The sequence below is a fragment of the Benincasa hispida genome, chromosome 3 (genome assembly GCF_027475165.1).
Source record: "Benincasa hispida cultivar pf3 chromosome 3, pf3_genome.v1.1, whole genome shotgun sequence".
Classification (NCBI taxonomy): Eukaryota; Viridiplantae; Streptophyta; class Magnoliopsida; order Cucurbitales; family Cucurbitaceae; genus Benincasa; species Benincasa hispida.
In genome coordinates, this window is record NC_143480.1 from 67,027,785 (window position 1) to 67,033,207 (window position 5,423).

General features: G+C 39.0%; 1 non-coding gene across 1 annotated transcript; it reads left to right on the forward strand.

Annotated features, from left to right (window-relative positions):
* The first annotated feature begins 2,081 nt into the window (after positions 1-2,081).
* On the forward strand, positions 2,082-2,188 carry LOC150037485 (small nucleolar RNA R71). Its single transcript, XR_016528858.1, has one exon. It is a non-coding gene; the product is annotated as a small nucleolar RNA R71 (small nucleolar RNA).
* Positions 2,189-5,423: the final 3,235 nt, after the last annotated feature.

Consider the following 5,423-nt stretch of genomic DNA (forward strand, 5'->3'; position numbering starts at 1 on the left):
AGAAGCATGCGTTTCATCATTAAAATCATAATTGACAAAGAGAAATCATGCGATGACTTACTAAATTGATCAATGTTAAATGATTGTGGCAACCAAAGAGGATGCAGTGATATAATTTTCAAAATTAAAATGCGATGCGATAGTGCAAAATTTGGAATAAAGTCAAGGAAAGATACAACCCCCAAATTTGCGCTGTCGCCCACATTAGATGTTGACACATACTGCTTTGCGGCAATCTACTTTCTTTGGATTGCGGTGACGAAATAAAGTAGTTACGTCTTCATGTAGCGCCTCCGCAATCATTTACCTCGATCGTTTACAAAGAAAAACATTGAGAGGGTCAAATAATAAAAAAACGAAGTTACAAAATCGTTTACCACGATCGTTCAACACAATCGCATTATTATTATTATTATTATTATTATATTTTTTTAATATAAAGATGTAAAATGAAGACAGATAAACGATAACAATTAAAAGACAGGTGATGAGAGTTCATGAAGCATTGGTATAAAAAGGATTTTTCAAAAGGAATGCGTCTCTAATGAGTTTGAGTTGCATTAGTAATGCAGGGACTGCTTATTTTAGGCTGGACTTTTTACGTCCACGACGACTTTTTCTTCTTTTCTTGGTCCTCTGGGATTTTGACAGCCTTAATCCGGAGTTTTTTCTTATTGACATTCATTACTATTTCCCCCTTGCACACATCAATTTGAGCGCGACCGGTCAAGAGGAATGGTCGTCCTAATATGATGGGCGCATCTTCGTCTACTTTATAATCCAAAATGATGAAGTCTGCCGGCAAGATGAATTTATCAATTGAGATTGCGGCATCTTTCAACTCTCCCTCAGGATGTATTTGGAATCTGTCCGCAAGTAGGAGAGTCTCTGTTGTGGGCATGAGTTTGCCCATATTCAATCATTTGAAGATTGATAGCGGCATTACGTTTATACTCGCCCCAAGATCGCATAGTGCTTGGCCACTATAGACCCCTCCAATGGAGCACGGTATCGTGAAGATTCCTGGGTCGCACATTTTTGGTGGGATCATAGCATTTTGCGTTACTGCCACTGTTGCGATCTTTTCTTCATCATTCTGTTTCTTTTTTAATCTTTGCGGAAATGGTGGTAACTAGACTTTTATCTTGTGTTCTAGAGGCTTGAAGGTGGACGCAACTTCTGGGTTCATCTGCTCGGGCTCTTCTGAATTATAAGTCAACGGGTCCTTGATTGTTACCACATTTAAGTTGGCCGTGATGGGTTCCTCCCCTACTTCCGCAGTCATTTTTTCGCTTAGCAAAGAGACTGCTAAGCATTGCTCCTTTCCTGTACTCCCAGCGTTACGAGGGAGCTCAGTTGAACTTGGCAACGCTCCTTGCGGTTTATTTTTGAGTTCGTCTGCAATCTGTCCTAGCTGAATTTCGAGATTTCGGATGGACGTTGCTTGATTCTGAAGCACTTATTCGTTTTTCTCAATGTACTACTTCAACAATCTCTCTAAGGATGAAGATTGCGGTGCCTTCGAACTGCTGGCTTGGTTATGCATTGGACCATTGGTTTGCGGGAAAAATTCGGGTGGCCCTTCTTTTTGCGCCATTGGTTGAAAGATTTGTTGTTGATTTTTCCACGCGAAATTGGGGTGGTTTTTCCACCCAAGGTTGTACGTATCAAAATAAGAATTATTCTTTATGAAGCATACTGACTGTGGATTTCCTAGGCATTCTTCCATCGGATGTGCGTCTCCACAGATGATACAACTTGCGGTCGTTTGAGCAATTGTGTTGACTTGCCTTTTTTTCACTCCCATGCTATTAATTGTGATGCCTTGTATCAAACTCATCATCGCAGTTTTTTGGTTCTGAAGGGATGCAATGGCCCCGTTGTTCGTATCATTCTCTCTAATTCTTAATCTTTGATCGCTTTCTCTCCAGTCCTCATGATTTTTTTAAATGCGATCAAGGATATTCTTGGCCTCCTCATATGTTTTATCTAGTAGACCTCTAGCTGCTGCCACATTGGCAGCGGTCTATGATGCAGGGGTTAATCCTTGGTAGAAAATCTCCATCTGTAAGCAGTCTGGTAAGTCGTTATGTGGGCAATCTCTTACCAGCCTTTTAAACCTCGCCCAAGCATCGCTGAGCGATTCGTCAACATCCTGTTCAAAATTGGTTATCAATTTTCTTCTTCTGGCATTCTCCATTGACGGGAAATATTTCTTCATAAACTGCTCTACTACTTGCTCCCATGAAGTAATCTCCCCCAGTTCGAGAGAGTACGCCCATTTTCGTGCCTGATCACACAACGAAAATGGAAATAAAGTTAGTCGAACTTCCTCGGTAGAGATATTTGGGAACATAAAAGTGTTGCAGATTTCTATGAAGCTCCAGAGGTGGGCATGTCGGTCTTCACCACGCCTCCCTCCAAATTGTCCTGTAGTCTGTCACATCTGCAGCATCACCGGTTTTATTTCGAATCTCAATCCATCAAGAGCAGGCCTCATGATTCCTGGGGAGAAATCGTAGAGGTTGGGCGACGCATAGTCCCGAATGGGCCTATTATGGTCATTCACCAATAGGATAGGATTCAGCATGAAATTATTTTCATTTGGTGCTCCGTTTTCAGGTTGTTCCGCCATGTTATCTTTCTCTAGTTGTTGTTGTTGGCTGCTATCTCTCAGTCTTCGTTGGAACGTTCTTTCAATCTCTGGATCCTAATGCGCCAGAGATTGAAAGTTGCAAAGAAATCAGAAAAATTACCGTTAGCACACTGAATTGCCGAAGTCCCCGGCAACGGCACCAAAAACTTGATGCGTTATTTTATGCGGTGAAATAAAGAAAGGAATTGTGGTGATGGAAAATGTATTGTGCAACAAGTTTTCTCAACAGAACCCAAGTATAAATCCTACTGAGTTTCCTGGTAAGTCCAGGGTCGAACTCAGGGACTAAGTAAAACAGTATGCGGCAATAATTTTTAGATTACTTTGTGATAACAAATAAACTAATGATTTGGTTGGTTTGTTGTTTGGAGTATAAAAAGTATGCGGCGGATTTGAGATAAAAATGATTATGCGATAGATACACTGAGTATGCGGCGGAACAAGTTGAGAAGGTCTTTAGCTAGCGTTGCCAGGGAATGCGTCAAACTATGCGATCATGCTACACTCATGCGACAACAAATCATTTTCCAATGCAGATGCGGTAGCTCCTAATTTTAGGATGCATGCAATGAATGCGATAATGTCTATAGAGCTTATTCCTAAGTCTCTACTTCTTGCCTATGCGATGATGCAAGATGCACACAAGAACAAGGTGACCGCATTCAATCATAACCTATCTCTAGGATGCATGTGATGCATTAATAGCAAACAACACTTATTCTTAAGCTCCTATCTCTTGATTATGCATTTCTAATCTGACTCTCCCGAGCCTAGATTCTAACCTGACTTTTCCAAGCCTAGATTCTATCCTTAGACTACCCTCCCAAGTATCTCTAATGGATGAATGATGCATATATAATACAAGATAATCGCATAGAATGAAGATCCCCTGTTGTGATATGACCAGACTACGAGATGATTAGTCTCTTTATATAATGTTGTTGATAATTGAGATTTACATTTCACTAAAATGACCATAGGTGACATGACCTTAATCCTGAGTGTTTTGGGAACTCCTGCCTATGAGAATGGTCCTTTGATTAGTATGGGTGAGAGTGACCAAATTGCCAACTCAACAAGCCTACCATTTTGGGGAGTCATCTGATTGGGGTTCTAGGAACTCAGTTACACAAGACGGAATTCACTCCTTCCCTGAAGCAGGGGTAAGTAGATAAATTACTCCTTTAAAGGCTGATTCCGGGTCTTGAACATAGTGGCCACACCCTCTCTTTGGAAGAGGGGACTCAGTCATAGTAGGACTATGACTTATTGTTCATTAGAGGGATCAGTGATACTTAAGGAGTTAGATGTAACTACAGGAGCAAAACAGTAAATTGGCCCAGCTGTACTTACGAGCGATTTGTGAAGGGTCATCGCACTGTTGATTGGTTATATGGATACAGAAATATATATGTAGTGAGAAGAGTGCAACTGTCAGTCTTTAGTGGAGTGACCAATAGTTAACGGATGGTGGATCTCATGACTAAAGAGTTTTTTCAATTATTCACATACTGTTGGAGCTTCAAGTTATAGGTCCATGAGGTCCCCTTGGTAACTCAATGGGTTCAAGTTGAGAATCAGATTTTGGGTTAGTTTGAAGTGTTCAAATTAACAAGAGGAAGTTCAGTTATATGTGATATAATTGATATGATGTATTAGATATATTATTGGAGGAATTAATATAAATATGATTTATATTAAGTACCATAAAATAGGAAAAGAACTATGTTTATATGTTTCATATGATGAAATATTTAAATTATAGGTTATAAATATAAGATGATAAATTGGTTATCATATTTATTTATAATATATTAATTATATGATAATTAATTCTTTTTCTCTAATAACCATTTTAAGTGGGAGGTTATTGGAAGTTTTATGTTAATCGTGAGATAAAACAAATTTTTTTTCCAAAATTAGTAGTTTCTTCATTCGAAAATTTCTCACGGAGAATGCTATCAAGTAAAAAGAGTTTTTACTAAGCGATAGCATTGACAAAGTATACACAATCAGCTAAAAGTTGACTTTACAATAGTTACTCGTTGATCGTTGCTACACGATCGAGTAACAAAGTCTATACGATAGACTTCATTATCTAAACGATCGAGTACATCGTCTATACGATAGACAATATTCATATCTTCCACTTACTCGATAGTCTACTCGATTGTGTACCTCCTTTCTTCCTCAATCCAATATCATACAGAAGCCATAACTCCTGGATTTTCACACTGAGAATACCAAGATAACACTTTTGGTGGTGTTCTTAATCTGTTTGTGGATCGAGTTAGACTCGAATGGGTTTAAGGAGCATTCAGACGTTCGTAGAGGCCGTGTTCATGTTCATGTTGTTAGTTGTGCCAGTCATTGCGTTCGAGTGCATTGTTGGAGGCATTGGACTTGATCGAGGGATACTTGAAGAATGGTTCTTCAAAGGTACGCATACTCTATCCTTTGAATCCTATTGTAGCATGCTGTAATTTCTGTTTATGCATAATCTGTTTGTTTCCGTTTAAGACTGTAATCGTTGTGTTCATTCTAAATGGAATTTGGAGATCCACTTTCGCTGCTCATAAAGATCTCTGTTTGTGATTTCCTTCAGATATTATATCTAAAAATGAGGATCCTGAACCAAAATCTGTTGAAGAATGTCAACATAAAAAAGATTGGCTTCAGTGGAAAGAAGCAATCGAGACATAATTAAACTCACTTTCAAAATGTCAAGTTTTTGGACCAGTAGTCCGAACACCAGAAGGCGTTAAAC